At 35.4% G+C, this 12,294-nt stretch overlaps 1 protein-coding gene across 2 annotated transcripts in view; it reads left to right on the top strand.

Annotated features, from left to right (window-relative positions):
* LOC308196777 (dynein axonemal heavy chain 12-like) overlaps positions 1 to 12,294 on the top strand; it is a 159,567-nt gene that overhangs the window by 4,618 nt on the left and 142,655 nt on the right. Inside the window, exons 2-3 of one of the 2 annotated variants that reach the window (XM_080596343.1) lie at positions 10,688 to 11,237; positions 12,160 to 12,289. The gene's annotated coding sequence lies outside the window, so the exon portion shown is untranslated. Of the gene's footprint in view, positions 1 to 9,393; positions 11,238 to 12,159; positions 12,290 to 12,294 lie in introns of those variants that run through there. The other variant, XR_013952392.1, reaches the window with a different exon arrangement.

Here is a 12,294-nt window from a genome sequence, read left to right as displayed (position 1 = left end):
GCCCCTTAAAAAAAAAGTTTAGAAAATTCTTGCCATTTTTTTTTGACCCAGACAATAAAACACCTGTTCCTTTTTGGATTTACAGTATGTGAAATCAACACCTTATTAAATAGTAAACCAAAGTAAAGGAGATTGCATTTATATTTTTTCTTCAGTACAAGAAATAATAACTTGCTTTTGCCACCTGCTGCCTTATATGTGTGGGTGTTCTTGTCCAGTTCTAGTAGCTGTTCATCAATAGCTAAACTCATTAAAGGCTGAGATCCCTATTCCAATCCCACAAGCAGAACCTGACTCAAATGATCTTTTCCTCAAGATTATGGAAAACATACCTTTCAATACTTTTCAACCAGATGTTCTGAACCTGGCATCTATCTTACTTCAATATATACCAATAAACAGACTTCCAAGAACTATGATATAACCAAAAACATGTCTGGAATGAGGGCTGAGTATTGTTGATTGAAAATATTAGAGGTGTGATTTATTATTCTAGATGTGTGTAGTCAATAGCTTAATTTTTTGTTTTAAAGCAACAAATAGTCTACGGACTCTGAAAACTGATTGTGCCTACTTAAAAATTAAAATAAATTGCACTTGATGGAAAGGAACAAGAAGTTAAAGAAAAACCAAAGAAGGGTTTAAAAATGCCCTTCCTGATGGTTATCTCTGCATGCATGATTTTCCTTTGTTCCTCTTTTTTATTTTTTATTTTTTTTGTTCTTTTTGTTTAGAAGCTTTGTTACCTGGATCTTTAGTTCTTCCCATTTCTTTCATATCTTAGCTGCTCTTTCAGCGAGACTTTATGGCCTGAAAGCCAATTGTCTTTTTTTTTTTTTTTTTTAATTATGGATGTTGAAGGCAATGTAGTTTGCCCTGAGTGCTTAATTGAAGGAGGACCCTGCTTGCTTTTTTGTTCCTGTCTAGCTTGCCAAGAGTATGGTGCTCTGCATAGGCAGGACAACACCTTTTGTAGTGATTTCATTTTAATTGTCATCCTGGAGCAAGGGGGGAGCCAATAAGGAGATTGTAGTACTTTTTCCCTGGTTTAGGAAGGGCTATTATGGCACAAACTAAATTTAGTATATGTGGAACAATTTTCAGTTTTGCTTTTACATTGGCAAAAAATATGGAAAGTTTTTTTTTTTTTTTTTTTTTTTTAAGAGGGCATTTAACACCCCGTGTCTCTTTTCCTTACAAAAAAGAAAAGTGTTTTTGTTCACTGGCCCCTCCCCATACTTACCTTTTCATCACTAATTAACATTTTTCTCATTAATTTATTTTACTAGAGACGTATGTATGGTCACTGCAAGCTGGTTATATGCTGTCCTTATGAATCAGTCAGAATGACTTTAGACAATAAATGCCTCCATTCAAATTCTAGTCTGTGTTTGCCCTTGTCTAACGTATTTGCCCAATTTGACATCTGAGTCAGTCACTGTTTTATAAAAGGAATATCTTTAAAATTGTTAAATACAGTAATAAGATTTCTAAGAGGCAAAATGTATTTGAACTGCTTTTATAGTATTCATGCTAAAATGACACTCAGACACTCCAGCTGTACCCTGAAATACTTTCTAATATGGTTGTGGCTCTGACTTTTCAGAACGTGCAGATCTTATGAATGAGTCATGAAGGTGGACTGTCATATATCAAAGCTTAATTATTATATAGATTTATCTTTCAACCATTCTCCTCTGATCATCTCATACCAAAACTCAAATATTTCCTGTTGTGATGTGGTTTATTTTGCCAGGAACAAATCCAATGATGCCAAAGGAAGCTGTGGTTGCACTTTAATGACAATACAAAAAGGAATGTGATAATTAAGTCATGTTATGAATATTGGCTATAAATTATGTTGTCTCGTGTAAGCACTTGGGGCTTCTGTTTTCTTTTTCTTCCTACTGCATCATTTTTTCACAATATTGGAAGCTTGGCCGTGTGCAGAGATTTTCTTATCTAAGGATACCAGCTGTTTACTGGAGGTTGAAACTAGTTGTTCCTTTCTCAATCAATGTCTGTCACAAGGAGACAAAAATGTGCATATGACTTACATGATTTGTTTTCATAATGACAAATGTAGTTTAGTTAGGAAATTGGTTATAAAAATAGAAACCAGGCTTTGAAAAGCAATTTGAAGATACGGTATAGGTCTGTTATGATCATTTTAAGGCTAATGAGTATATTTTACTTACGTAGTTAATCTTTTCAGTGTCTAGCAACAATGTTAATGTGGGAAGCTGATGTTGAGGGTAGGATGCACGCTTTGCTGATATGCATCCAAATTATATGCTAACTATTTAATGTATTATTTCAATGGAATGAATACATAGAATGCAAATGTAATATAAAGCTGAGGCATTAATCTTCTTCAGAATACACAAGTATCAACATAGAAATGCAGTAATCTCATTTAGGCTTTCTTTGAATAATGCTGAGAGAAGATTTTGAATCATTACTGGTTTAGAAGCATGTGCAACAGTTTGAAGAGTTAGGTTCTATCAGATCCAAACTACCCTTCAACCACATTTCAACTCCCAACCTGGAAATACCGTAAAGTCTAGATAAAAGGGAATCTAAGGGAATCGTCCTTGTTTCAAGGCAATATTGTCTTAGCGTGGCCCAGACAGATACTGGACTCTGCATCATGCTATTCCTTCACACCTTCTAGAGCATCAGTTTTGCTTTCTTATTCTGTACTAGCTTTGATTGAAATTAGGGGGCATCCTCTGTGGAAGAACTCTCTACCTCCTGATATCAAGAAACCACTCGTTTATTTTACAAAGTCCATGGGCTTTCCCTGAGCAGGCCAGTTACTTCAGATTTCCTCAAGGAAGGTTTCAAGGTTTTGATTACTTTCTCAGTACACTTCTGTCATCTTTGATAGGCCTTCACCAAATGAGGAAACAGAGCAGGTGTCCAAAAAAAAAAAAAGTGTATCAGAAAAGTAGAATTATCTTTGTTTTAAATTATGTTAATTTGTCTTTTAGCATAGCAGAATTGTAAACTTTCAAGTTCTCTAGTTCAGCATGGCCTTTAAACAAGATCATCTGTGGTTATTTTGCTCTCTTGACAACTGCAAGAGAGAAGTAAAAGAGACAGTGACAGCAGCCTTAAGGAGGCGGCAAAGAAAATTTTAGAATGATGTTCACTTTCTGTGATTTGGTGTAGTCAAAATCAGTGTGTTATGTTTCTGGTTTGAGCTTTATTAGCCTATGCAAAATCTTCAATTTAATTTTTTACTCCCTCTGATGTATTTAATAAATGTAACAGCAGTTCAATGGAGAAGGCATAATTAATGAGTAGTTGCATATCTTTAGAAAAAACAAGAGTAGATTACCAAAAGGTTCAGTTTTGTCAAGGAAAACAAAACCAAAAACACCCCACACTGCTACTACTTTATTCTAAATCCTAAATGTGTGTGAGTAAATTAGAAGAAATTCCACCTTACATAGCTCAGAAGACCAATATAAAGTCTATAGATTCTTTGCAGAGCTTTCATTTCAAGAAGACCCCAACACTTTGTCTGGTAATTGCACTTCTCAGGTTATGCAATCTAAAATTTCCAAGTATTGTTTTGAGATACTCAAATACACATCGTGTAACTTGGATATGTAAGACCTGAGATACTTAGGGGTTTGTAGGTTGGGTGGTGTGTTTTCAATTCTTGTAGCCCTGTTTTGCCCGGCTGAGAATAAGACTACTTTGGGTCTTGGGGGAATAACATGTATGCCACAGAAGAGTGTGGAATTGGATGTTACAGTAAGTCACTGCATTTATCAGAGCTCTGACAAAGAGCAGTTCTGGCTGAAGTTGGTCAGAGATGATTGTTCATATTTTCTTACACACCAGTTCTTGCATTTTTTTTTAGTACTGATGCCTCCAAGACAGGCTTAATATTTTCATCTTTGCATGCAAGTGGAGATCAGGTTATGTATAAAAGAACTTAAAAGAGTTGTCATACTAACATTTAAATCTTTTCTTTCCAACACAGTGTCACTGTGGGTGTGTTACATAAATTGCCACAATGGCATATATTTCAGATTCTTTAGCTCAGAGGCCATCTGTCATTGAAAGTGGCGCATTCTCCTGCTCATCACTTCTGCAGCACTGTGCGCTCTGGACAGGGCACATCCAGGTGAAGTTAGCAACCAGAGCAGCACTTCATACAGCTCGGTTTGGTAAGGCTTAGTGATCAAGTCACTCCTTCAGACAGGAGCTAACACCACAAATAGATTTCGCTTTCTATCCAAGAGAACACCAAGTGCTTTCAGCTTTGCTTCAGAAAAGAACAAGCTAGCTCCCTGAGGGATATTTTTCTACTCAGCAGAATTCAGCATCACCTCTACAGGCACTTCTCTGCAGTGCCTGACCCATGGGTAATCACAGAACTCTAATAAGAAAGTTGTCCTGAAGTCCTATGATAGATCTAGGCAGGATTCAGCATTTTCATAATTATCTATACTTATCTGTGTCTCTCTCCCCATTTCCCTGCCACCTTTGTATTTCCTTAAATTCTGAGAAAGTGGAAGCAAGCCAGGGCAAGCTGCTGACCACTTCAACTATTATTTGCCTGGAATGTGTTTTGGCTTGAGAATATGTTCACATTTACATATTTGCCTAACTTTTCTTTGTTCTATATTTAATGCAAACTGTAAATTGCTGAAGGAAGAACTTGACAGTGTGAATGTGTGCTGACAATTTGCTCTAAGAATTCCAACTATGGGTCAGAGATTTTTCTTCCTAATCGGTGACAATGTATATAACCTCTCTGTCTGCTCTAAATGTTCCTGTCTGTAAAATGAGGTTTTACTTGCCTGCCTTACAGGCATGTTGAAGCTTAATTAGTGTAGGTAATAAATGCTAAGTATTTTTTTTTAATATCTATTGCATTCTAAAATGATCAGGGTTGGATCTTAATTCACAGCTTTATGGGATATGGTTCACTATTGATTACCTTGGGTTTTCACAAAGCCTGTCCTGAATTTAATAAGGGATTTAACAAAAATAACTCTTGAAAATGCTTGTGATTCTTGTTAATAAAGAGCTAACGTACTTGCATTAAACTAGTGGAGCTCTGTTCATATTCTGAGTTTTCTTGAATGACATAGGCTTTGAAATGTAAATGTTGCACAGGTCTTCCCTTTCTGAAGAAAATATGCTTATTATTGTATTAACATATGTTTTTCTTATGATATTTTCTTAACTGGTTTTCTTCATGCTCCAGTATAAAGGAATAGCATAATTTAAAATCGTACTCGTTTGGACTTCTTTCAACATATCATAAGTAAAACCAAATTATAGAATAAGACTGGATTCCATTTTACTGGGGTCGGAGGACAAAGAGGAAATTGTTGTTTTTTTGGGGTGTTTGATTTCAGTTTTATGCCTCATCATGTTTAATCAGATTCGTATCAATAATGCATGGCTATAGGTCTGAGATCCCTCTCTCACCAGTCCTTGGAAGACCAGCATTGTCGTTTGTTTTCTCTTGTTTTAGACCTGCTCTACAAAGACAGATTTTTATTTTTATTTTTTAATCAAAGTTATTACTGGAAAGTTCCATCAGTAGAAATCAGTAGAATTAAAAGATGGAGCATAGAAACAAGAAAAAATGTGTGCTCCGTGGAGTTTAAGAGTTTAGATAATTTTAGGAGGAGCTTTCCTGACACCAGAAATTACAGGTGCCTTATCTATCTGTTGTAAAGTTAGCCACGTCTCCTTCTGTGTGTTGAATGTGATTTTCCTTTTCCTCTAGATTCTGTTTTCTTCTTGAGGCTATTTCATGCTATTTTGCTATGCGATGAAAATTAACCTTATGTTAATCAGAGATTCCCAGATAATTCCTCTCATGGATTCTTCCAATCTAAAGGTTGTCTAAAGCTCCAAGATGAAAATTTGGCTGAAAGTGTCATTATTCTGCTATGTTTCTTTGGTTGAGTTAAAACATAGTCTCTGCATGACACAGAGTATTATTGGGGATCACTTCAAGACTTTGCGATTCCCCCAGGAGCTAAGTATCATCATAAATTTCATTTTAATCTGTACATTCATTGGTAGGAACATTGCTGACCTTACCTGTGCAGGTACATAGCAATGTGTAGAAAACAAAAATCCCAGATTGCTTCATCTTAATCCCTCAGATGTTATTCTCACCCATGAAAAAGGAAGAGGAACAAATAACATGGTTGGTATGACTCATATTGCTGGATGCCCTTTTAGAAGATGCTCAGATGTTATTAAGTTAAGGTTTTAATATGTGTGTACTTGCCAATGTTCCAGAATCAGTAGTTCTCATTTTTAATCCGTGCACTGTGGAAACTACAGATAGCTGCATTCACAGCTGTGCTAGATGCATTTACAAAAGCAGTCATGCACAAGCACACCCCCATGTAATGTGCAAATAGACATAGCTTAAAAAGGGTTTCTCTTGGTGTTGAGCTGTTGATTTCCAAAGAGGAGAGGATGCCTTTCTGCAACAGTGTGGTTGTTAGGTGCTCCAGTAATGGAATTCAGGTTAGTTCTCTTCTAGCAAAAATTTGCAATGTCTGAGAACATTTGTTTTACGATGAATAGATAAAAAATATGTGATGATTTTCTGTATAGCACAGTTATGGGTCTCCATCTATTTGAAGGGAAAAAATGTGTGCAGATTTTCAAATTGAACTGGCATAGGCTGTAAGTTATGTCCTTGATTCAGAACTGGCACTCTTCTAGATGCATCTGATGCTTTCGTTCATTAAGGAAGATTTCCAGCAAACATCAACAGTTTTATATCCACATATTTTAGCAAGTTGAGAAGTCACTGAAAACAAAGCAGCAAAGAACTTTTGTATGCTTTAACACTGGCCCAAATAAAGTGCATGTTTAACCACCCTTTAAGAGCTTAGGTTAGCTCACAAAGACTAGTCTGACACTTCAGGCTGCTTTTTCTGTACTTCAGTAATTTATTTTCTTGTTAGGAAGCAAATGACATCTTAGATTCCACTTACTGCACAAGAGAACAAGAGAAACATCATTGCAAAAATTTGTCTTTTTTCTTTTTTCTTTTTTTCAAATATATTTTTCAAGATCTCAGTGGAGAGCTTCGGTTGTTCTATCTTAGGAAAAGACTGACAGTGCTAGGTAGGGAATTCTTGGTGCTACGTAAGTCACTGGCTTTGATGCTAGCTGGTAGAAAATGGACTACCAAGTGGGTAGACCATTTTCTTTTTGGGTAGCACTTTACCCAAGTGCTGGTGGGTAAATTAGGCAGTATTTCATTTAACACTGCAGTTTGGGGTTGATTGTACAGAGGCTGAAAATATTAAAATATTTTGTCTTGTAGTTCATGTCTTATGGTAGATTGCAGATTTTTTGTCTTTGAATAAATGCACCCACTGTTTGAAGTTTAGAATTCCACATATTCCTCTTTCATGTGGGAAAGAGGATTTTAGGAAATCTGCTCCTTAGGAGCATTTTTTTTTCCTCCAAAACTGAAAAATTAGGGAGGTACTAGATGAGTGAAAAAAAGAATGCTTTTCTCTTCTTAAGGAAATTATTGTCCCTCACTATGTGTCCAGGAATGATAGCAGAAGAGTGTTTTTCATTTCTGTTGTGGGGTGGTTTGCTGGTTGATAAGGGGGAACCAACCATTATGTAATCTGTTTCTTTGGTTATGTAGTCTGTCCTCTCCCCCTCCTCCCATCACTCTTCCAATTTGGAGGATGTGAAGAAGGTTCTTCATCACTAGGGAACTGTTGAAGAAGGAGAATTCTCTTAATTTTATTTAATTTTATTGCCAAATATTTTAATGAATGTCCTTGATGTAAAACTATTTGCTTCTTCTGCCTAAGCTACAAGGTAAATAGCATCTTTGTGAGGTCTACATGTGGAGGGGGGAAGGATGTCATACTCTGAACTTTACCTATTTTACTTATTTGATGAAGAAAATGAATGAATGTTCTGGACACCCATCAGCTGCATGGCTGAAGAATTATTTATGTTAAAAGAGATTTTACTAAAAGTATATAGCAATAAATCCTTACTTGCTTTAGTTAGCTCAGCTGTATATAAAGTTTTCTCCAAGGAAAAAATGCAGATCCATGTATAAAGGAGCATTTTTTTTTTTTAACTTAAACTGTTAGTTGACTCTTCACTTCAAATGCCTTGTTTAGTCCCTGATGCTTAAAAAATACTTGGTCTGTGTTTTCCTTCTATGAAAATATTTTCCTGAGGGTTCCCTGGCTTAGAGAAAATCAGTGGATAAACTCAGAAATCTTATACAACTCCCAGGAAATCAGTTGCCTTGTGAAAATTGCAGGAACTGTTTGAATATCTGACTTATATAAAGTCTGGAAAGAAAGTTCTGCAAGAACATAATTTAGTGTTTCAAGGTACAATGGAACTGATTTCAATGTTTCTTATATTGTATGTCAGATTTCTCATCCTTGCTCTTCTGGGATAAAACCGTTACATATTTTTTATTTATTTATTGATGAGTTATTTTTAAACTACAGCAATTTTCCCTCCTTGAATAGAAATTCTTCTAGAATTAATCATCTTTGTGTTACATATAATGTTAAAAAAACAAACAACCAACAAAAAAAAAGGATTGTGAAAAATTGTCATCCTCTCAGAAATTTTGGACTCTAATTACTGTTTAGCTTTTTTTTTTTTTGTGAATGAAAAATCTTCACAAAGACTATATTAATTATTGTAAGCCAGATTGAGTTGATTACTTGAATACATTGTTTAATTTGCTCATTAAATGACCCTTGAGATGGTGGAAAAATAGGTATGAAGAACAGGTCCAGATTCTGTCAGGTTTGCTAAAAGTGACTGTTCACTGGTTGCTTACAGAGGTGCAAGAGAAACTTCAGGAGCTCCACTAGCCTGCCCTCATATCCCAGGGCAGATCAGATCAGATCAGATCCCAAAACTGCTACATCTGTCTGTATTGATTTTTGCCAGGACCACTTGTGGAGCATGTCAGTAATCAACACAGTCTTAATAACCGTCTGCTTTTTATTTCAAATCTCTATTGGTAATCGATTTACATTTAGTTCTTCACTTACACCATGCTGCAAACTCTTTTGTCCAATAAACTTTATTGACAGTAAGTATTAACATACTTCATGTTTGCAGTTACTGCCTGTTTAATGGATGTGAATGCCTAACGTTAGATTTTAATATCCCAACAACAAAAGTCAGTTGCATAACTCCCCTCATGAAAAGATGACATGAAAATAGGGAGTTTGATGGTTTGGCATAGATAATCTCTTTGGAAATAAATCATTTTCATAAGTATATCCAAAAGAAAGTTGCCTGATATTTTCTTTTTTATCCTAAATTAAAATATCTGTTTAACTGTACTGTATCCTGTGGATTTTTTTTTTCCAATTTTGTATGAAAATGAGGAAGTTAATGCAAAATTCACAGGGACAAATATTTCATTCTCTGTATTTTCATAGTCACCTGGAAAATTTACAGCTCAAAGAGTTTTTGTAATATGTTTATCACTACATGATATGATTTCAGTATTTTTAATAGGCCATCTCTGACTTATAAGAATAGACGCTCTCATGAGGCTGGAGCAACTGGTTAGGATTAGCAGTGCACCCACTTTCTATTAAGCTGGTTGAAAAAGTGGTAGGGAAATACTGTGCATGCATTCTGTAATCTAAACACTCCATTTTTAAAGGCATGATAACTAAATAAAAAATAATGTTTACTTAGCTGAGTTCTGTTTTGTTGAGGAGATGACTGTCTCATTTGTTTAGCAAGGGGTTAAATAGAAACTAATCCTCTAGGCTTACTTTGAAAGGTGGTTATCTTTCCAGCAACAGAGAGCATTGTTTGCTTTGCCAGAAACAGTGTAATTGTTTCTTAAACCAGTATGTTCTCTAAAAGAGTAAACTTATGAGAAAGAGGAAAAATATCATTGGCATAAGCATTGTCTTTGAAAGATTCAAAAAAAAAAAAGAATGAAATTAATTTATATCTAACAAGCAGGCATTTTACACGATGTAAGCTCTATTAAAGCTTTTTGTGAAGCGATTATTTTGTGTCATACAAGTGCTCTAATAGAAGTTTCATAGGTTAGGGGAAACAGAACAGTAGTATGGTTGGCTCAAGTTAATTACATTTACTTAGATAAAATACTGTTCTCCAGTAGTGTTCAGGACAAGCAGAGAAAATACGGAAGCCTTTTTTAGCTAGCATTTATCTATTTCAATTATTTTTGACAGTATGTGTTGCATGTGTGCTTTTGCTACAGAGCCTTTCTATCGACAGTTGGTAGCACAAGCCTTTTAAAGCACAAAGGGTAGCAGTACTTCAGCCAATCTGTGATAAAAGGGGAAAAATGAAATCACTATGGAAACTGCAGGAAGAATCTAAAAGCTTTCTTTATAAAGTAAACGTCTGATGTTTGTGACTGCGGGGGCAAAAAATTCATAAATCTGTACGATGCTATCATTTCTGATTTGTTATCGCAGCAAATGCCAAGTCTAAGCAGTCTGACCTTAGCCTTATTAAGTGCTTTCTTTTCAGATACAGTTATTATTTGACAATAGAGAGACTGCAGTGCTGCAGGGGGGAAAACTAATATATTTAAAATGTGTGTGTGTGTCTGTGTGCATATATCTATCTATCTATCTATCTGTCTGTCTATCTATCTTTCTTTCTTTCTTTCCCCATGAAGCTTCTGGAGTTGGGAGCAGTGAATGTGGGAACTCAGGGACTACTATTCTGAGCACAATTCAGAAAACTCTGTTGCGTCCCATTACGTGCCTGTCTTTGATCTCAAATTGAAAATCTCTGAGCCTCTTCCTCCAATCCAAAAGCAAATAAATACTGAAAGGAAGAAACCTCTCTCCTCTCAGCAGATAGGGCCTGCAAGACTGAAAAATGAAAGTGACTGTGAGAGCTCTGATGAACCTGTTTGGACAACAGACAGCACAAATACCTGTCTCAGTGGAGGAGTTTAAGAGCACTGCAGAGATCCTCAGACAGTGCAGAGTCTCTTGGCTTACACAGGCCACTGTCTTTCTCTCTAAACAATACCAGCCAAGTTTCCTCTGTACAACTGAAGAGCTGCAGGAACAGAAGGACAGTAACTAATACAGCTTTTAAATTTCAATCTTCTGGACTTATTAGGAAAAAATAATAATTAAAAAGAAAAAGAAAGAAAGAAGAGAAATAAGGAAAAGGAAAAGAAAAAGACATGAATTCTAAGGAACATGAAGGACTTGGTGAGTATTTTTATTGCATTTGGTTGCTTTAGCTTGAAGATTATTTTTAGTAATATGTAACTCATAAGTAGGATTAGGGCTTTGAATGAGTTTATTTTTTGATAAGGTTTTGTAATTACGGAAAAATTTAATGCCCGTTTTTGTTTTTCAAACTTTGATAGCTTTTGAATTTCTTTGTTTTGTTGTTCTGCTGTAATTAGTGTATTAGCTTGGGAAGTTTGATGTTTCAAGATGCTCAGAACAGCACTGCTGTTCCTAGTCTTTTTGAATATAAACATGTCCAGTGGTAATATGCACTATTATATATTACATATATAAACAGAAAAACAGGCATTAATATTGTTTTGGTATAGCAGTTTTGAAATATATTTATAATGACCAAAGCCAGGTAAATACTTTCCAACTAAGTGTCTCAAGCTCTGAAAACTGCGTGAATGTTTTAACTCATATTGAGCAAGTTTACATATGAAGATTTAATCTATGACAGATGACAGCATGGAATTATTTGGCTATAAATGTGAGAGGGCAGAGGAATTCTTGATTATATTCAGACTTTATGGTACATTGGTGGATGTTACTATAATGTGTGCTTATGTTATTAACAGTAAGGCTTTTCAGGTTAACGGTAGAAAAACAGAGACAATACAATTCTTGCAAAAGCAGGTCAGTGTTTCAGTAATAAATATAAATCTTAAAAAAGATATAGTTTGACATATTGGCTTCATTGTATCTTTTTATACATATAATGAAAACCAATTATCTGTGGAGAAAATTTGACTTTGTGGAATGGAATTAAATTGCTTTTTAAAGGCTTCCTTAAACAGCACTAGCTGGAGGGAAGTCCAATAACATTTTTTTGCTCTGAATTGTAATGACTTTGCTACATCAATAAATCATGTTGTATTCTGACTTTTATCAAAAGATTCCAAGGAAGAAAACTATACACGGCAGCTTGAAGCTACAGGGGCAGTCCTGCCTCTTTTTCCTCCAACCAGCTACTTCACTTCAGGCCCTTTGAAACCAGCAATTCCCGTGGATCAGCACTTAAAGCGGTAGG

The sequence above is a fragment of the Anser brachyrhynchus genome (assembly GCF_964034855.1).
Source record: "Anser brachyrhynchus genome assembly, chromosome: 1".
NCBI classification, from domain to species: domain Eukaryota; kingdom Metazoa; phylum Chordata; class Aves; order Anseriformes; family Anatidae; genus Anser; species Anser brachyrhynchus.
The sequence above is the reverse complement of the archived record's forward strand: the minus strand, read 5'-3'. Positions and strand labels throughout refer to the sequence as shown.